This window comes from Eleutherodactylus coqui, chromosome 3, assembly GCF_035609145.1.
Source record: "Eleutherodactylus coqui strain aEleCoq1 chromosome 3, aEleCoq1.hap1, whole genome shotgun sequence".
NCBI classification, from domain to species: domain Eukaryota; kingdom Metazoa; phylum Chordata; class Amphibia; order Anura; family Eleutherodactylidae; genus Eleutherodactylus; species Eleutherodactylus coqui.
Genome location: NC_089839.1, coordinates 31925576 through 31947459, shown reverse-complemented (window position 1 = coordinate 31947459; position 21884 = coordinate 31925576). Strand labels below are relative to the sequence as shown.

At 45.8% G+C, this 21884-nt stretch overlaps 1 protein-coding gene and 1 long non-coding RNA gene across 3 annotated transcripts in view; one reads left to right on the top strand and one right to left on the bottom strand.

Moving 5' to 3' along the window:
• LOC136620118 (zinc finger protein 420-like) overlaps positions 1–21884 on the bottom strand; it is a 401871-nt gene that overhangs the window by 77094 nt on the left and 302893 nt on the right. The window lies entirely within an intron of this gene.
• LOC136619719 (uncharacterized) lies at positions 1576–21099 on the top strand. 2 transcript variants are annotated; one of them, XR_010791012.1, is made up of 4 exons: positions 1576–1686; positions 8045–8162; positions 12830–12947; positions 20379–21099. It is a non-coding gene; the product is annotated as an uncharacterized lncRNA (long non-coding RNA). The 2 variants fall into 2 exon arrangements; XR_010791011.1 differs by lacking the exon at positions 1576–1686 and adding an exon at positions 4354–4534.

Sequence of the window (21884 nt, the reverse complement as noted above, 5' to 3'; positions counted from 1 at the left end):
AAATGAGGCGTCCAGGAAGATGGCCGCTATATATTGGGGTTATCGGACAACATTCTTCCTCCTTCTTCAGCTCCTCCTCCAGATGTTCTTCTTCTTTGAGATGTTTTTCTTCCTTCACTGCCTACTCCTTCTGATGTGCCTTCCTTACTTTCTCCATCGCCTCTTGTCTATGACCACCAATAGGATAACATATATGAGAAGTACTTACCTCACACTTTCCAACACGATGCCAATCACTATATCACACTTTGAACAAACTGTGAAGTAAATAAAGCAGAGCGTTACCAAAGTGTTTTCTTGTTTTCTGACCTGACTAAGGAACCAGTTTTAAGCCTCCTACAAAGCTGTTTTAGTTTCAGTTAATAATTATATTTGAACCTCCATATGAAAATGATGATTATTATCACCTGTTTGGTATAATTGGTTGATCTTACACCTGACTATAATCCTACAAAATCCCTGATTTTGTGCAAGAACTGATTCTGTATTGAAGATAAAGGGCGCTCGCAGCAAATATTGATGGGATTACATTTCTCTTTTGTTCAGTTACTTTGCATTTTGTTAATTGACCAAAATAAACTATTCACATTTCTAGTTTTGTAATCTTTCCTACTTTGCAGCATTTTTCCTCATCTGCCTAAAACTTTTGCACAGCACTGTATGTTTTATTCCAAATGCTGCTGCGTTTCAGAAAAAAGCATCCTTAGAAGGTTTATTGGGAGCTCAGCTGGAATGTAGCTCTAAGTCACAGAGGTGGTCCGCTCCGGGGTCCCCCGGTCTGCGGCTTCAGGACTAACAGCCCTACCCTTATACACAAGCAGAGAGGAACTGTCACTCTTGATGCTGCAGGAGGGAAGAAACCGGCGTGGCCCGACCCTTCAACTGGAGAGCTCTGAGAGCTGAACCCCAAGTCAAACTTTTAAGTGTGTTTTTTCTGAAAAGCTGGCTTTTAAAATAAAATATAGATGGGCCAAATAGGCATATCTGTCGCAGGTTGATGCTGCTGGTGGTTCGGACACCGTGGAGCTGGTGACAGGTTCCCTTTAATTACTGTAACAAAGTATGACACTAACAGGGGCAAAGAAATGAAATGCTTTGGTAGATAGTTGGGATGGATGGATGGATGATGGGTGAGCAGCTGATGATGTACTCAGATTTACACCAAAAAGAACAGATGTCCCATCTCTCACTGTACTTTTCAAAAAAGTCTAGGAAAGGGGGCGGGGTTGAGTGGAGGGAGGTACTTATTTTTTGAAGGTTGAGTTGTATCATTTAACCTACCATGTAATGCATTGGAAGTCTTTCAAAAATTTTGAAATGGGACAAAGTGAGGAAAAAAACCTCAATTGCACCTTTTACGTGGGGGAGGGGGTTATTTAATGGCGTTTCTGGTGCAGCCAAATGACCCATTATTCTGCGAGTCGGTACGATTACAGTGACACCAAATTTATATAGTTTTTTTTTGCTAGTAACGTTTAAAAAAAATACCTTTTATTCCCCTCAGGTGGGGGTAATTGCTGTTCAGGCACAAAAATATTGCTCTTACTTAACCAAATCTTCTCTCCTCAGACTCCGTCTTTTGTTATCAAAGACTACAAGCCATGGAAGATCTGCGCCTCACATCATTTAATGTCCAGGGCCTCAATTCGCCGTTAAACACCATAATGTAGCGGTACTCCTAAAAAGGTACGACTCAAAAATTATTCTCCTGTTACTGGGGCCTGTCTGGACTGCTACTGAAATGGAACTAATACTGTGCTCCCCCTATAATGCTGCTAGTGATATGTTACTGGGGCCTGTCCCTAATGCTACTGCTGAAATGTTACTAATTCTGGGCTCTACCTATACCGCTGCTAATGCTATGTCACTGGGGTGTGGAAACAGAGGCTTCCCAAAGACATGATGGTGGCGAGGCCATTTCCCACCAACGCGGTTACTGTTAAGGTGCATATAACCACGGACACGTGGAGAGGACATGTAGTGCCTCAAAAACATCCAACTCCTCCTCCAACAATGAAAACATTCTTGGCAAATACCTTTGCATTGGTCCGTCTGGTGGCAGTCCAAGAATTTCACCTTTACCGACACAACAAGAGAGCCCCCCCACCATCCCCCCGCCACGGCCCACTTAATCCTGGCCGCATTCCGAAAACCAACTAAATAAAACCGCGCTAATAGGTCCGCAGTCGCCACCACATTCCCACGAACGCGGTTACTGTTAAGGTACATATTACCACTCTGACTGGGGCATGCACTGTGGGCCGAAGCACACCTGTATTGTATGTGACGTTAGCTCTACTGAGCAGGGCACTGCAATGGGATACATTAATGTACCACCGAAGCCCACCTGCATTTAATCTGACGTTAGCTTTGCTGTCCAGGGCACTGCAATGGGATATATTTATGTACCGCCGGTGGCTTCCTGGGACCCACCCATGCTGTCGGTCCACATGGAGTTGTGACTGCCCGTGTCTACTTATAAAGAACCCCAGTCTGACTGGGGCATGCAGTGTGGGCCGAAGCTCACCTGCATTAAACCTGACGTTACCTCAGCTGTGATGGGCAATGCAATGGGATATATTTATGTACCGCCGGTGGGTTCCATGGAGCCACCCATGCCGTGGGTCCACAAGGACTTCACATTAGGGATTTGTACCTGCCAGTGTCTATGTATTAAAAACCCCGGTCAGACTGGGGCATGCAGTGTGGGCCGAAGACCACCTGCATTTAATCGGACGTTACCTCAGCTGTGATGGGCAATGCAATGGGATATATTTATGTACCGCCGGTGGCTTCCTGGGACCCACCCATGCTGTCGGTCCACACGGAGTTGTAACTGCATGTGTCCACTTCTAAAGAACCCCAGTCTGACTGGGGCATGCAGTGTGGGCCGAAGCCCACCTGCATTAAACCTGACGTTACCTCAGCTGTGATGGGCAATGCAATGGGATATATTTATGTACCGCCGGTGGGTTCCAGGGAGCCACCCATGCTGTGGGTGCACACGGAATTCCCATTGCGGAGTTGTACCTGCCTGTGACTATTTATTAAAAACCCCGGTCTGACTGGGGCATGCAAACACCTTGACAGAATGAATAGTGTGTGGCACATGGGTTCCCCATTGCTATGCCCACGTGTGCAGCTCCTGATGGAGGTGGCACAGGATTGGAATTCTCATTGCTTTTGTACAGCATTGTGGGCTATCGCCCCACCCCTTTTAAAGAGGGTCGCTGCCTGGCCGTGCCAACCCTCTGCAGTGTGTGCCTGCGGTTCCTCCTCATGGCAGACGCACTTATAAATAGACATGAGGCTGGTGTGGCTATGAGGCTAGCGTGTGGCATGAGTGCAGCTGAAGGCTGCGCAGGGACACTTTGGTGTGCGCTGTGGACACTGGGTCGTGCGGGGGGGGGGTTAGGCAGCATGTTAACCCAGGAGAAGTGGCAGTGGAGTGTCATGCAGGCAGTGATTGTGCTTTGTTGGAGGTAGTGTGGTGCTTAGCTAAGGTATGCCATGCTAATGAGGGTTTTTCAGAAGTTAAAATTGTTGGGAGGGGGGGGGCACTCTTGCCGCTATTGTGGCTTAATAGTGGGACCTGGGAACTTGAGATGCAGCCCAACATGTAGCCCCTCGCCTGCCCTATCCGTTTCTGTGTCGTTCCCATCACTTTCTTGAATTGCCCATATTTTCACAAATGAAAACCTTAGCGAGCATCGGCGATATACAAAAATGCTCGAGTCGCCCATTGACTTCAATGGGGTTCGTTAGTGGAAACGAACCCTCGAGCATCGCGAAAAGTTCGTCTCGAGTAACGAGCACCCGAGCCTTTTGGTGCTCGCTCATCTCTAAAAACCATCCATATTATACATCAAAACATCCAAAACGAAATGAGAAGCCGATTCCCATACTTTACTTTAGCATATATATACTAATTTTTGAAAAAAAACTATAAAATGTTAAGCTTTTTACCCCGAATAAAACTAAAAAACGGCAAAAGTCATGAAAAATATTTTTAAAATAGCCTATACGTCACTTGAAAAAAAAACGTAGCAAAGATTATTTTGGTAGCTGAAGGAAAAAAACAAATAGGGCAGTTAAACCCCCACATGGGTAAAACCCCTAAAAAGTGTCTGGTCCTTAAGGTACAAAACAGCCTGGTCCTTAAGGGGTTAATGGAAACAATTATCTGACAGAAAGCAGAGATCATGAAAACAATGAGTAAAACTATGAAGTAAATAATTAATGATTAAGCTTTATTTCCATACAATTGGTGGAATATCATGTGTCGGGCTTACACAAGTGATACATTGTATTGCAGCAGGGGGCGCTCTGTTACTGAACTTCTAGTACAGAAAGGTTCCTCTTTGCTGGTGAAGAAATCCATATCCCCTTCTTGGAGTTAGAAGAGAAGTGACAGCAAGCGGTGGGGTCGGGGAAGATGCAGCAGGACAGATGTGGAGGCCGCTGACGGAGAGCCGCTAGAAACTTTCACCATAAAAGAACATAATGGCCGGAGGAGAACTACCCACCAGTCATCGTGAGTGAGCGCCGTAATCGAGGTGAAGAGTCCATTCCACCTGATCTGCATTAAAATATTATATTTTGAATTAGCGAAAGGAGACATTGGGAGTAAAGTATCACCTATAAACCAAAGAGTGAAACATTTTCTGTTTTTCTCATCTGCTTTTATTCTCTGATTGTAGATTTTTATTCTACTGTCTGTACATGACTATGGGGGCCGCCATCTTACCTGAGCTGCAGGTAACAGCATTTAGAGAGATGCTTTACAGCAGCCTCATGGGCCATAGACACAATGGGCAGGAGGGGCTCATTGACTTCTTGTTGGTCTTGTGCCGATGGATAAAATATAAGAAGTTAATCTCACATTCCAAGAAATACATAAAGCATCCCAGTAATATAAGGACAGCGGGGTGAAATAAGGAGGTGACTCACGGGGTGTCTCTGGTGCTTTCTTGTCTTGGGCAGTATGACAATCTACGTCTTTGTCTGGGTCTATAAAATACCCCAAAACCACATGACGAGGGAGGGCTGGAATGATCCCCGATGCGCTCCATCTCAGTTCACTCAGTGATGATTGCTCATGTGTAAAAGCATAGGGCTGATCATCGCAGGGAAGAGTGTCAGCGCATCATGACTGGCAGCACATCGGTGCCCAACAACCGTCCTGTATAAAAAGGCTGTTAGGTGTAATGTGTACACATCATCACCTCCATGTCCCCAGAATTTACACTTACCTGTTCTGCTGCTCCCGCAGCCTCCTATATTCTTATTGTTCCTCCATTGCCTGAACACTTCTGATCTGTTGTTGCACTCTTAGTTCTTCTTTCAGCAGCTCTATCTCCTCTTCCTGCTATCTCCTTTCTTGTTTAAAATTTTTTCTAACGAACATAGAACATAAAACATCTAATAAACCAATAAAGTCACATTTCATAATATGGGCATGCATTATAACGGTCTCTTCATCCAGGTGCACTGGGGTTATGGGACCCCAGCGCTCCAGAAGTGGAGAACCTGTTATACACTTACGTTACCTCTGCTTCCCCTATCGTCACTTTTAAGTTCTGTCTCCCTACAATAGAAAATACAGTTGTGGTTAACTGGAAACCCCCAAAACTTCAACCCGTACAGCCCTCATGTCACTTCTATAATGTTACTCCATAATCCCCCACATTTGCACCTACATATACCCGTCATCTCTCAGATGAACCCTTCTGTACTCCAACACTAAAGAAATAAGGTGGTTGTTCTGTCCTTACAATGCAAATGGCTCCTGGTCACGAGACGAATGCCACATTCTGATGGAAGAATGAGAGGACAAGTATTACTTATACAGGTTATGGCAATCCTTATGAACAACAAATTCTACAATTGGGCCTCGTTTGTGTGGTCTATGGCAGCCAATCAAATCGCTGCATTTATTCTTCTATAACTCCTGGGAAAATGAGGCGTCCAGGAAGATGGCCGCTATATATTGGGTTAATCGGACAACATTCTTCCTCCTCCTTCAGCTCCTCCTCCAGATGTTCTTCTTCTTTGAGATGTTTTTCTTCCTTCACTGCCTACTCCTTCTGATGTGCCTTCCTTACTTTCTCCATCGCCTCCAATAAATCTGTAAAGAAATTAACAGTTTAGAACGCAGTAATAAACTTGTCTCATTTAGACAAGATACATCTACAATTTGTAGCCACATCTCGAAGGTTGTGATCATTTACTATGTCTAACCTATACCCAGCTTTAGAGCTACAAACTTATACCCCAGACTACGAGTACTCCTGTACTGGTCATCGTCCCCAACCTATATACCCCCTGAGAACCTCTTCATACCTTCTCACTACTACCTATCTATACCCTGTCTCTGCCCTCCACAACCACCCTCCACATACGTGGAATACTCATTGGCATCTGCCCCCAAATCGAACATTTTGGGTGATGGTTCCCTCTTGTCTGTGAGCAGCAATAGGATAACATATATGAGAAGTACTTACCTCACACTCTTTAATACGTTGCCAATCACTATATCACACTTTGAACAAACTGGGAAGAAAATAAAGCAGAGCGTTACTTAGGTGTTTTCTTGTTTCATTAGAAGTAAATGCTGAGACATCTAAAATGACTAAGGAACCAACACTAAAGAAATAAGGTGGTTGTTCTGTCCTTACAATGCAAATGGCTCCTGGTCACGAGACGAATGCCACGTTCTGATGGAAGAATGAGAGGACAAGTATTACTTATACAGGTTATGGCAATCCTTATGAACAACAAATCATACAATTGGGCCTCATTCGTGCGGTTTATGGTAGCCAATCAAATCACTGTTTTTATTCTTCTATAACTCCTGGATAAATGAGGGATCCAGGAGGATGGCCGCTATATATTGGGGTTATCTTACACCTGACTATAATCCTACAAAATCCCTGATTTTGTGCAAGAACTGATTCTGTATTGAAGATAAAGGGCGGTCGCACCAAATATTGATGGGATTATATTTCTCTTTTGTTCAGTTACTTTGCATTTTGTTAATTGACCAAAATAAACTATTCACATTTCTAGTTTGGTAATCTTTCCTACTTTGCAGCATTTTTCCTCATCTGCCTAAAACTTTTGCACAGCACTGTATGTTTTATTCCAAATGCTGCTGCGTTTCAGAAAAAAGCATCCTTAGAAGGTTTACTGGGAGCTCAGCTGGAATGTAGCTCTAAATCACAGAGGTGGTCCGCTCCGGGGTCCCCCGGTCCGCAGCTTCAGGACTAACAGCCCTACCCTTATACACAAGCAGAGAGGAACTGTCACTCTTGATGCTGCAGGAGGGAAGAAACCGGCGTGGCCCGACCCTTCAACTGGAGAGCTCTGAGAGCTGAACCCCAAGTCAAACTTTTAAGTATGTTTTTTCTGAAAAGCTGGCTTTTAAAATAAAATATAGATGGGCCAAATAGGCATATCTGTCGCAGGTTGATGCTGCTGATGGTTCGGACACCGTGGAGCTGGTGACAGGTTCCCTTTAATTACTGTTACAAAGTATGACACTAACAGGGGCAAAGAAATGAAATGCTTTGGTAGATAGTTGGGATGGATGGATGGATGATGGGTGAGCAGCTGATGATGTACTCAGATTTACACCAAAAAGAACAGATGTCCCATCTCTCACTGTACTTTTCAAAAAAGTCTAGGAAAGGGGGCGGGGTTGAGTGGAGGGAGGTACTTGTTTTTTTGAAGGTTGAGTTGTATCATTTAACCTACCATGTGATGTATTGGAAGTCTTTCAAAAATGTTGAAATGGGACAAAGTGAGGAAAAAAAACTCAATTGCACCTTTTACGTGGGGGAGGGGGTTATTTAATGGCGTTTCTGGTGCAGCCAAATGACCCATTATTCTGCGAGTCGGTACGATTACAGTGACACCAAATTTATATAGTTTTTTTTTTGCTAGTAACGTTTAAAAAAAATACCTTTTATTCCCCTCAGGTGGGGGCAATTGCTGTTCAGGCACAAAAATATTGCTCTTACTTAACTATATCTTCTCTCCTCAGACTCCGTCTTTTGTTATCAAAGACTACAAGCCATGGAAGATCTGCGCCTCACATCATTTAATGTCCAGGGCCTCAATTCGCCGTTGAAACACCATAATGTAGCGGTACTCCTAAAAAGGTACGACTCAAAAATTATTCTCCTGCAGGAGACCCATTTTAAGGGGGATAGGTGTTTCGCATTGCCCGGCAGACACTATCCTCAGAGCTATCACAGTTCCCACCCCTCCTCAGCATCCAAAGGGGTCTCCACACTCTTTCATAAGTCGGTAAACTTCATATGCGACGCCCAATATTCGGACGGTGAGGGAAGGGTACTATTCCTTAAGGGCTCCCTAGACAATGTGAAAATTACCATAGCGAATTTATATGCTCCGAATGTAGAACAGGTCACATGGGAGACATTGGGAGTAAAATATCACCTATAAACCAAAGAGTGAAACATTTTCTGTTTTTCTCATCTGCTTTTATTCTCTGATTGTAGATTTTTATTCTACTGTCTGTACATGACTATGGGGGCCGCCATCTTACCTGAGCTGCAGGTAACAGCATTTAGAGAGATGCTTTACAGCAGCCTCATGGGCCATAGACATAATGGGCAGGAGGGGCTCATTGACTTCTTGTTGGTCTTGTGCCGATGGATAAAATATAAGAAGTTAATCTCACATTCCAAGAAATACATAAAGCATCCCAGTAATATAAGGACAGCGGGGTGAAATAAGGAGGTGACTCACGGGGTGTCTCTGATGCTTTCTTGTCTTGGGCAGTATGACAATCTACGTCTTTGTCTGGGTCTATAAAATACCCCAAAACCACATGGCGAGGGAGGGCTGGAATGATCCCCGATGCGCTCCACCTCAGTTCACTCAGTGATGATTGCTCATGTGTAAAAGCATAGGGCTGATCATCGCAGGGATGAGTGTCAGCGCATCATGACTGGCAGCACATCGGCGCCCAACAACCGTCCTGTATAAAAAGGCTGTTAGGTGTAATGTGTACACATCATCACCTCCATGTCCCCAGAATTTACACTTACCTGTTCTGCTGCTCCCGCAGCCTCCTATATTCTTATTGTTCCTCCATTGCCTGAACACTTCTGATCTGTTGTTGCACTCTTAGTTCTTCTTTCAGCAGCTCTATCTCCTCTTCCTGCTATCTCCTTTCTTGTTTAAAATTTTTTCTAACGAACATAGAACATAAAACATCTTATAAACCAATAAAGTCACATTTCATAATATGGGCATGCATTATAACGGGCTCTTCATCCAGGTGCACTGGGGTTATGGGACCCCAGGGCTCCAGAAGTGGAGAACCTGTTATACACTTACGTTACCTCTGCTTCCCCTATCGTCACTTTTAAGTTCTGTCTCCCTACAATAGAAAATACAGTTGTGGTTAACTGGAAACCCCCAAAACTTCAACCCGTACAGCCCTCATGTCACTTCTATAATGTTACTCCATAATCCCCCACATCTGCACCTACATATACCCGTCATCTCTCAGATGAACCCTTCTGTACTCCAACACTAAAGAAATAAGGTGGTTGTTCTGTCCTTACAATGCAAATGGCTCCTGGTGACAAGACGAATGCCGCGTTCTGATGGAAAAATGAGAGGACAAGTATTACCTATACAGGTTATGGCAATCCTTATGAACAACAAATTCTACAATTGGGCCTCGTTCGTGTGGCCTATGGCAGCCAATCAAATCGCTGCTTTTATTCTTCTATAACTCCTGGGAAAATGAGGCGTCCAGGAAGATGGCCGCTATATATTGGGGTTATCGGACAACATTCTTCCTCCTTCTTCAGCTCCTCCTCCAGATGTTCTTCTTCTTTGAGATGTTTTTCTTCCTTCACTGCCTACTCCTTCTGATGTGCCTTCCTTACTTTCTCCATCGCCTCCAATAAATCTGTAAAGAAATTAACAGTTTAGAACGCAGTAATAAACTTGTCTCATTTAGACAAGACACATCTACAATTTGTAGCCACATCTCGAAGGTTGTGATCATTTGCCATGTCTAACCTATACCTGGCTTTAGAGCTATAAAGTTATACCCCAGACTACGAGTACTCCTGTACTGGTCATCGTCCCCAACCTATATACCCCCTGAGAACCTCTTCATACCTTCTCACTTCTACATATCTATACCCTGTCTCTGCCCTCCACAACCACCCTCCACATACATGGACTACATTGGCATCTGCCCCCAAATCGAACATTTTGGGTGATGGTTCCCTCTTGTCTGTGAGCAGCAATAGGATAACATATATGAGAAGTACTTACCTCACACTCTTTAACACGTTGCCAATCACTATATCACACTTTGAACAAACTGGGAAGAAAATAAAGCAGAGCGTTACTTAGGTGTTTTCTTGTTTCATCAGCAGTAAATGCTGAGACGTCTGACATGACTAAGGAACCAACACTAAAGAAATAAGGTGGTTGTTCTGTCCTTACAATGCAAATGGCTCCTGGTCACGAGAGGAATACCACATTCTGATGGAAGAATGAGAGGACAAGTATTACTTATACAGGTTATGGCAATCCTTATGAACAACAAATTCTACAATTGGGCCTCGTTTGTGTGGTCTATGGCAGCCAATCAAATCACTGTTTTTATTCTTCTATAACTCCTGGGAAAATGAGGCGTCCAGGAAGATGGCCGCTATATATTGGGGTTATCGGACAACATTCTTCCTTCTCCTTCAGCTCCTCCAGATGTTATTCTTCTTCTTTGAGATGTTTTTCTTCCTTCACTGCCTACTCCTTCTGATGTGCCTTCCTTACTTTCTCCATCGCCTCTTGTCTATGACCACCAATAGGATAACATATACGAGAAGTACTTACCTCACGCTCTCCAACACGTTGCCCATCACTGTATCTCTATATATATATATCACACTTTGAACAAACTGGGAAGAAAATAAAGCAGAGCGTTACTTAGGTGTTTTCTTGTTTCATTAGAAGTAAATGCTGAGACATCTAATATGACTAAGGAACCCAACACTAAAGAAATAAGGTGGTTGTTCTGTCCTTACAATGCAAATGGCTCCTGGTCACGAGAGGAATGCCACGTTCTGATAGAATAATAAGAGGACAAGTATTACTTATTCAGATTATGGCAATCCTTATGAACAACAAATTCTACAATTGGGCCTCATTCGTGCGGTCTATGGCAGCCAATCAAATCACTGTTTTTATTCTTCTATAACTCCTGGATAAATGAGGCGTCCAGGAAGATGGCCGCTATATATTGGGGTTATCGGACAACATTCTTCCTTCTCCTTCAGCTCCTCCAGATGTTATTCTTCTTCTTTGAGATGTTTTTCTTCCTTCACTGCCTACTCCTTATGTGCCTTCCTTACTTTCTCCATCGCCTCTTGTCTATGACCACCAATAGGATAACATATACGAGAAGTACTTACCTCACACTTTCCAACACGTTGCCAATCACTATATCACACTTTGAACAAACTGTGAAGTAAATAAAGCAGAGCGTTACCAAAGTGTTTTCTTGTTTTCTGACCTGACTAAGGAACCAGTTTTAAGCCTCCTACAAAGCTGTTTTAGTTTCAGTTAATAATTATATTTGAACCTCCATATGAAAATGATGATTATTATCACCTGTTTGGTATAATTGGTTAATCTTACACCTGACTATAATCCTACAAAATCCCTGATTTTGTGCAAGAACTGATTCTGTATTGAAGATAAAGGGCGGTCTCACCAAATATTGATGGGATTACATTTCTCTTTTGTTCAGCTACTTTGCATTTTGTTAATTGACCAAAATAAACTATTCACATTTCTAGTTTGGTAATCTTTCCTACTTTGCAGCATTTTTCCTCATCTGCCTAAAACTTTTGCACAGCACTGTATGTTTTATTCCAAATGCTGCTGTGTTTCAGAAAAAAGCATCCTTAGAAGGTTTACTGGGAGCTCAGCTGGAATGTAGCTCTAAGTCACAGAGGTGGTCCGCTCCGGGGTCCCCCGGTCCGCAGCTTCAGGACTAACAGCCCTACCCTTATACACAAGCAGAGAGGAGCTGTCACTCTTGATGCTGCAGGAGGGAAGAAACCGGCGTGGCCCGACCCTTCAACTGGAGAGCTCTGAGAGCTGAACCCCAAGTCAAACTTTTAAGTATGTTTTTTCTGAAAAGCTGGCTTTTAAAATAAAATATAGATGGGCCAAATAGGCATATCTGTCGCAGGTTGATGCTGCTGATGGTTCGGACACCGTGGAGCTGGTGACAGGTTCCCTTTAATTACTGTTACAAAGTATGACACTAACAGGGGCAAAGAAATGAAATGCTTTGGTAGATAGTTGGGATGGATGGATGGATGATGGGTGAGCAGCTGATGATGTACTCAGATTTACACCAAAAAGAACAGATGTCCCATCTCTCACTGTACTTTTCAAAAAAGTCTAGGAAAGGGGGTGGGGTTAAGTGGAGGGAGGTACTTGTTTTTTTGAAGGTTGAGTTGTATCATTTAACCTACCATGTGATGTATTGGAAGTCTTTCAAAAATTTTGAAATGGGACAAAGTGAGGAAAAAAAACTCAATTGCACCTTTTACGTGGGGGAGGGGGTTATTTAATGGCGTTTCTGGTGCAGCCAAATGACCCATTATTCTGCGAGTCGGTACGATTACAGTGACAGCAAATTTATATAGTTTTTTTTTGCTAGTAACGTTTAAAAAAATACCTTTTATTCCCCTCAGGTGGGGGTAATTGCTGTTCAGGCACAAAAATATTGCTCTTACTTAACTATATCTTCTCTCCTCAGACTCTGTCTTTTGTTATCAAAGACTACAAGCCATGGAAGATCTGCGCCTCACATCATTTAATGTCCAGGGCCTCAATTCGCCGTTGAAACACCATAATGTAGCGGTACTCCTAAAAAGGTACGACTCAAAAATTATTCTCCTGCAGGAGACCCATTTTAAGGGGGATAGGTGTTTCGCATTGCCCGGCAGACACTATCCTCAGAGCTATCACAGTTCCCACCCCTCCTCAGCATCCAAAGGGGTCTCCACACTCTTTCATAAGTCGGTAAACTTCATATGCGACGCCCAATATTCGGACGGTGAGGGAAGGGTACTATTCCTTAAGGGCTCCCTAGACAATGTGAAAATTACCATAGCGAATTTATATGCTCCGAATGTAGAACAGGTCGATACACTGAAACACTTTGCAACCGGTCATATAATTTTGGGAGGAGACTTCAATGTCACCCTCAACCCCTTGTTGGATTCCTCTGTGGGCCGATCTCAGGTCTCCCAAGTTAAATTAAGAAAACTCGGCCGGGGCCTCCAGGACTTGGGAATAGTAGATGCTTGGTGTCTCCTCAACCCTTCAGTGAAGGATTTTACCTTTTTTCCCCCGATCTATTCCTCATTCCAGAGGCTGGACTATTTATTTGTTCCCTCAGGACTTCTGGAATCTCTGGACAGAACCATAATAGATCCTTTGACCATCTCTGACCACGCTTCCATACATGTCATACCCCGCCCACTCCAACCAATCTATAGAGAGTGGAGATGGAGGCTTAATCCCTCATTATTGGACTCTTTGGAAGAGAATATAGCCCTCTCTAAAGCAATTGAAGATTACTTTCTTCTCAACGCAAATGGAGAGGTTGGCACTCTCATAGTCTGGGAGGCCCATAAAGCCTATGTAAGAGGCCTGTTGATAGCATTAGGTTCTAGGGTTAAGAAAAGACTACAAAGAGAAACAGATGATAGGCTTATACAGATAGCTAAGATAGAACAATCTGTTAAACTTTCACAAACCACTACCAACCTTGAGAAATTAGAAGACTTAAGAAAAAAATTAAAACTCTCTCTTGAATCGAAATTCAATAAAAAAAACCTTTATATGAAACAGGTAGTATATGCTCAGGGAAATAGAGGTAGCAAATTTATGACATCGCTAATTAAAAAAGCCCGGGCCAAAAATATAATTAGATCTATAAAAACTTCCTCGGGAAAATTAGCCACCTCTTCCCCAGAAATCGCCAAGGAATTTCAGCTTTTCTATAAAGAACTATACAATATACAGAGTTCCTCTAAGACGAAGGAAACCTCCAAAGTAAAGGAACGAATAGACCTCCAGCAATTACAGATGCCTAAATTGGGTCAGGAAGAGGCGAAATCTCTTATGACACCAGTATCCCAAACCGAAACGAAAGAACTATTAGCTTCATGCCCACCCAATAAAAGCCCGGGCCCCGACTGACTTACTCTGGCTTATTATAAGACCTTTCAAGCAATTTTAATTCCCAAATTAACGGATCTCTTTAATGCCTTACTTGCTGGATCTGAACTACCCAGACAAGCACAGGAGGCCCACATCACCCTTATACCTAAAGACCCCACTCTCTGTGGTAATTATAGGCCCATTTCGCTAATCAACTTTGATATAAAATTACGGGTGAAACTCTTAGCTAAGAGGCTCGAAACCTTCATTTCCTCCTTGATTAACGAGGAACAGGCTGGGTTTGTGGGGGGGAGAGAGGGCAGAGACAATTGCCACAGACTACTCCATGCAGCTCGGTATGCCCAAAACCATCATATTCCCTTAGCCTTTATCGGCACCGATGCAGAAAAGGCGTTTGATAGGGTTAATTGGGCATATACGAGAAGCGTCCTGCTGCACTATAATCTACCTCCTGATTTTGTCTCTGCTATTTTTTCACTTTACGCTAAACCCCACGCGAGACTAAAAATAAATGAGATTATATCACCTTAGAGATGAGCGAACTTACTCGTCCGAGCTTGATACTCGTTCGAGTATTAGGGTGTTCGAGATGCTCGTTACTCGTGATGAGTACCACGCGATGTTCGAGTTACTTTCACTTTCATCTCTGAGACGTTAGCGCGCTTTTCTGGCCAATAGAAAGACAGGGAAGGCATTACAACTTCCCCCTGCGACGTTCAAGCCCTATACCACCCCCCTGCAGTGAGTGGCTGACGAGATCAGGTGTCACCCAAGTATATAAATCGGCCCCTCCCGCGGCTCGCCACAGATGCATTCTGACATAGTTCAGGGAAAGTGCTGTCTTGCTGGAGTTGCTATAGGGAGAGTGTTAGGAGTTATTTTAGGCTTCAAGAACCCCAACGGTCCTTCTTAGGGCCACATCTGACCATGTGCAGTAGTGTGGAGGCTGCTTTTTGCAGTGTTGCACTTTTTTTCTTTTTTTTTTGTATATCGGCCGTGCAGAGCATTGCGTCCTGCAGTAATTTTACATAGTCCAGGGCCAGTAGTGGTGAGGCAGGGACAGCAAACATATTTAGTGTATATAGGCAGTGGGCCTTTCCAAAAACATTTGGGAAAAAAAATCTATTTGGGCTGCCTGTGACCATCCTCAGTGTACTGGGTCTCTGCTGGGGGTAGTTGTCCTAATTCATATGCAGCCAGCTAAGTGTTACAGCAGGCTTGCGCAAAATTCTTTCCTGGCTCTGCTGTGCGTTCCGTAAACGAAGACAGCCTCCAACCACAGGCCAATAAGCGGCACATTTAATTACAGCGTTCTGTTTCTGCACTACTGGTAATACAGCATGCTGAGGGGTAGGGGTAGGCCTAGAGGATGTGGACGCGGGCGAGGACGCGGAGGCCCAAGTCAGGGTGTGGGCACAGGCCAAGCCAGTGCGGTGGCCAGGGGTAGAGGCAGGGCCAGACCGAATAATCCACCAACTGTTTCCCAAAGCGCCCCCTCGCGCCATGCCACCTTGCAGAGGCCAAGGTGCTCTAAGGTGTGGCAGTTTTTCACAGAGACGCCTGACGACCGACGAACAGTGGTGTGCAACCTTTGTCGCGCCAAGATCAGCTGGGGAGCCACCACCACCAGCATGCACAGGCATATGATGGCCAAGCACCCCACAAGGTGGGACGAAGGCCGTTCACCGCCTCCGGTTTGCACCACTGCCTCTCCCCCTGTGCCCCAACCTGCCACTGAGATCCAACCCCCCTCTGAGGACACAGGCACGAGTGCCTACCGGCCTGCACCCACACCCTCACCTCCGCTGTTCTCGGCCCCATCCAGCAATGTCTCTCAGCGCAGCGTCCAGACGTCACTAGTGCAACTGTTTGAGCGCAAGCGCAAGTACACCGCCACGCACCCGCACGCTCAAGCGTTAAACGTGCACATAGCCAAATTGATCAGCCTGGAGATGCTGCCGTATAGGCTTGTGGAAACGGAGGCTTTCAGAAGCATGATGGCGGCGGCGGCCCCGCACTACTCGGTTCCCAGTCGCCACTACTTTTCCCGATGTGCCGTCCCAGCCCTGCACGACCACGTCTCCCACAACATTGTACGCGCCCTCACCAACGTGGTTACTGCCAAGGTCCACTTAACAACGGACACGCGGACAAGCACAGGCGGGCAGGGCCACTATATCTCCCTGACGGCACATTGGGTGAATTTAGTGCAGGCTGGGACAGAGTCAGAGCCTGGGACCGCTCACGTCCTACCCACCCCCAGAATTTAGGGCCCCAGCTCGGTGCTGGTATTTGCGGCGGTGTATGCTTCCTCCACTAAACCACCCTCCTCCTCCTCCAACGCAACCTCTGTCTCGCAATCAAGATGTGTCAGCAGCAGCACGTCGCCAGCAGTCGGTGTCGCGCGGCGTGGCAGCACAGCGGTGGGCAAGCGTCAGCAGGCCGTGCTGAAACTACTCTGCTTAGGAGAGAAGAGGCACACGGCCCACGAACTGCTGCAGGGTCTGACAGAGCAGACCGACCTCTGGCTTTTGCCGCTTAGCCTCCAACCGGGCATGGTCGTGTGTGACAACGGCCGTAACCTGGTGGCGGCTCTGCAGCTCGGCAGCCTCACGCACGTGCCATGCCTGGCCTATGTCTTTAATTTGGTGGTTCAGCGCTTTCTGAAAAGCTACCCACACTTGTCATACCTGCTCGGAAAGGTGCGCCGGGTCAGCGCACATTTCCGCAAGTCCAAGACGGACGCTGCCACCCTGCGGACCCTGCAACATCGGTTTAATCTGCCAGTGCACCGACTGCTGTGCGACGTGCCCACACGGTGGAACTCTACACTCCACATGTTGGCCAGACTCTATGAGCAGCGTAGAGCTATAGTGGAATACCAACTCCAACATGGGCGGCGTAGTGGGAGTCAGCCTCCTCAATTCTTTACAGAAGAGTGGGCCTGGTTGGCAGCCATCTGCCAGCTCCTTGGAAACTTTGAGGAGTCTACCCAGATGGTGAGCGGGGATGCTGCAATCATTAGCGTCACCATTCCTCTGCTATGCCTCTTGAGAACTTCCCTGCAAAGCATAAAGGCAGACGCTTTGCACTCGGAAACGGAGGCGGGGGAAGACAGTATGTCGCTGGATAGTCAGAGCACCCTCATGTCTATATCTCAGCGCGTTGAGGAGGAGGGGGAGGAGCATGAGGAGGAGGGGGAAGAGACAGCTTGGCCCACTGCTGAGGGTACCCATGCTGCTTGCCTGTCATCCTTTCAGCGTGTATGGCCTGAGGAGGAGGAGGAGGATCCTGAAAGTGATCTTCCTAGTGAGGACAGCCATGTGTTGCGTACAGGTACCCTGGCACACATGGCTGACTTCATGTTAGGATGCCTTTCTCGAGACCCTCGCGTTACACGCATTCTGGCTACTACGGATTACTGGGTGTACACACTGCTTGGCCCACGGTATAAGGAGAACCTTTCCACTCTCATACCCAAAGAGGAAAGGGGTTCGAGAGTGATGCTATACCACAGGACCCTGGCGGACAAACTGATGGTAACATTCCCATCCGACAGCGCTAGTGGCAGAAGGTGCAGTTCCGAGGGCCAGGTAGCAGGGGAGGCGCAGAGATCAGGCAGCATGTACAGCGCAGGCAGGGGAACATTCTCCAAGGCCTTTGCCAGCTTTATGGCTCCCCAGCAAGACTGTGTCACCGCTCCCCAGTCAAGGCTGAGTTGGCGGGAGCACTGTAAAAGGATGGTGAGGGAGTACGTAGCCGATCACACGACCGTCCTCGGTGACGCCTCTGCCCCCTACAACTACTGGGTGTCGAAGCTGGACACGTGGCCTGAACTCGCGCTGTATGCCCTGGAGGTGCTTGCTTGTCCTGCGGCTAGCGTCTTGTCAGAGAGGGTGTTTAGTGCGGCTGGGGGAATCATCACGGATAAGCGTATCCGCCTGTCAACCGACAGTGCCGACAGGCTTACACTCATCAAGATGAACAAAGCCTGGATTTCCCCAGACTTCTCTTCTCCACCAGCGGACAGCAGTGATACCTAAGCAATACGTAGGCTGCACCCGCGGATGGAAGCATCGTTCTCTATCACCATCAAAAACGGGGACCTTTTTGCTTCATCAATCTGTGTATTCTATTCATCCTCCTCCTGCTCCTCCTCCTGAAACCTCACGTAATCACGCCGAACGGGCAATTTTTCTTAGGCCCACAAGGCTCAGTCATATAATTTTTGTAAACAATTTTTATACGTTTCAATGCTCATTAAAGCGTTGAAACTTGCACCTGAACCAATTTTTATTTTAACTGGGCTGCCTCCAGGCCTAGTTACCAATAAAGCCACATTAACCAAAGCGATTAATGGGTTTCACCTGCCCTCTTGGTTGGGCATGGGCAATTTTTCTGAGGTACATTAGTACTGTTGGTACACCAATTAATTTTTTGCCCACCTGCATTAAAGCTGACGTTACATCAGCTGTGCTGGGCACTGCAATGGGATATATTTATGTACCGCCAGTGGCTTTCTGGGACCCACCCATGCTGTCGGTCCACATGGACTTCCCATTAGGGAGATGTACGTGCCTGTGTATACTTATAAAAAACTCGAGCCTGACTGGGGCATGCAATTTGGGCCGAAGCCCACCTGCATTTAATCTGACGTTAGCTCTGCTGTCCAGGGCACTGCAATGGGATACATTTATGTACAGCGGGTGGGTTCCAGGGAGCCATCCATGCTGTGGGTGAACACGGAATTCCCATTGCGGAGTTGTACCTGCCTGTGACTATTTATAAAAAAACGCAATCTGACTGGGGCATGCAGACACCTTGACAGAATGAATAGTGTGTGGCACATAGGTTCCCCATTGCTATGCCCACGTGTGCAGCTCCTGAGGGCGGTGGCACAGGATTATATTTCTCATTGTACAGCATTGTGGGCTATCGTCCTGCCCTTTTAAAGAGGGTCGCTGCCTAGTCGTGCCAACCCTCTGCAGTGTGTGCCTGCGGTTCCTCCTCATGGCAGACGCACTTATAAATAGACATGAGTGTGGCGTGGCATGAGGGCAGCTGAAGGCTGCGCAGGGACACTTTGGTGTGTGCTGTGGACGCTGGGTCGTGCGGGGGGGGGGGGGGGGGTTGGGCAGCATGTAACCCAGGAAAAGTGGCAGCAGAGTGGTAGAAGGTAAGACGGCAAACATTTACACTGACTCCCAGTATGCATTTGGCATAGCTCATGACTACGGCCTAACATGGATGGCCAGACAGCTTGTTAAGAATGGTGCAGCGGTGACAAAGTGGAAAGCTCATACCAATTCCTACAGCAGAGAAACAAGAGGCAACGCCATGACAGATCACACAGCATGGAAGCCGTGGAAGAAAAGAAAAAAAGAAGAATTTAACAATAATTTTGGACTTTGATATGCTAAAGATTTTACAGTTACAAGCCAGCAATGAAGAAAAAGACAAATGAACTAAATATGGAAGCAGCAGAAATGGGACGGTGAACAGTCAACAGAACTTGCCCACCAAGGTCCCTGTGCCCCATGATGGCCCAGCGAATGCACGGAAAGACACACCTACCAGGGGTCCAGAAGTCCGCCTTGAGGTCGTGTCCTCTGGTCTGCTCCGTCGCCTCCGGTGCCGTCCGGCATGATGTGCCCACAAGGGTCTTTCTGACTTTATTCCTGATAATGTTGCCTCCTGTGGCTAGAAACGCACTGACGCCGAAATCTGCGATCTGCACGGAACCGTCTTCACCCAGGAGGATGTTTCCAGCCTTAACATCCCTGAGGATCTGGCCGTTCTTATGCAGGTACTCCAGGCCTTCTAGCACCTCCTTCAGCATGGTGGCGATGCTTGCGTCATCCAGCACCCCGTTCAAAGCAGCAATGATGTAGACGCTTGAACAAGGACGAGTGGCTCCTGGGTTTCCTGTAGTTGCTGCATCATCACTTGTCCAATTTTGCATGACCTTTTCCGTAAGCAACAGGGCAGAAGTAAATTTGCCACATAACACTTGCCTAGACCACTCTACCCATTTCAGGGATTGCAATTTGACTACATTCAGCTCCCACTTGTTGGGAAGTATGAATACGTGCTTGTTGTTGTTGATGTCTTTCCAGGTCGGAGACCTACCCTGTTACCAAGGTGAATAAGCAGGTAATCGCACAGGAGCTGATGAATGAGGTAATCCGCAGATACGAGGTACCGGAAGTGATTGACTCAAACAAAGGTACACACTTCACACCTGCAGGGTTTAGACAAAGTTAAAAGACTAAATGGTACGCTTAAGTTAAAAGAAGTGTTGTTTGGCTTTATGCCAAGATTGGCGCTGTATCATCCACAGGCCCTACAGCAGGGCTAAGACATAGTAGCCGGATATGCAAAGCACCTGTGTGACCAACTAATGGTAACCCAGAATCTAGTCTTTTTCTCCCATTCCAGGCCCAGACAACCTAGAGGGATCTTATTCCCTACTACCTGGAAATTGGGTGGTCGTAAAGAGGCTTGTCCGGAAATCTCTAGAGCCCAGACTCGAGGGGCCCTATCGAGTCCTGCTGATCGCACCTACTGTGGTAAAGGTTGAAGGAGTTGTTGTTTGTTTTAGGACTAATGGACTTTTCACGCCCTACCTTTGTCCCCCCCATGAGAAGGAAAATGAAGGACATTTTGTTTATTGATGGACTTTTGGACTCCTCACTCCATGCTTCGCCCTTGTGAGAGGGTGCAAAGGGACAATGCCCAAAACCACCTTGTTAGACACCACCAAGTACTGTTGGACTTGTACACACACCTAGTGCCACTGGTTTTCCTTTCTTGGCTGTTCCTGTTCCGTCAAAAGAACTGTTTGGACAAATGAAAACTCAGAAACCAGAGATAGCTGGTGGGGTAACACATTTAGTTCTTTGAACCCTGCCAATTGCTTTTCTGGTTTAGGAGGTTGGTTTATGGGGATTCTACAAAGTATATTACAAGTTGTGATGATTTTATTATGCATTTATAGAGCAATTAAGGTTATAATTTCATGTATTTCGAAATGTACTGAAAAAGCTTTCTTTTCGCCGATATGAATCACGTGTTTATGGACTAGGAGTCATACTTGTCTTGACTCCATGTCCAAAACGGGGGAATGTGAGGGGTTAATTCACGTTTATGCCTTTTAAATTGATAAGTGTATGTCACAGAATACTTATGTGTTTATAATTTGCATTTTCTTTTGCTAAAGGTTAAAGCTTATACGTGTAAGGGCTGACGCTTAATAATAGACTACAGCGACTCCATTTTGTATCTCTTTGCTTGTATTGCTTCAATCATGTATCTGTATTAATTTCACCTCTTATACCTAGAAAATGTTAGAGCCAATTATAATAATGACTTAGAATCCTTATCAGCTTTCTCTCTCTCTCATGCATTCTTTCCCTTGAGAAAGTTCACTCCTTTCTAGCAGAAGCGTCCAGGAATGTTTCGTTTTTGTTACAGGTGTCACCGGACATTGATATATTGTTTATGTAGGAGACTTCTCTAAAAGATGTGTAATGCTAATTAAAATCTGCAGATGCTATGTAACCTTGGGCATGCGCAGTAATCAAATCAATACGTCAGCAAACCTTTCCTATATCATCTGTAAT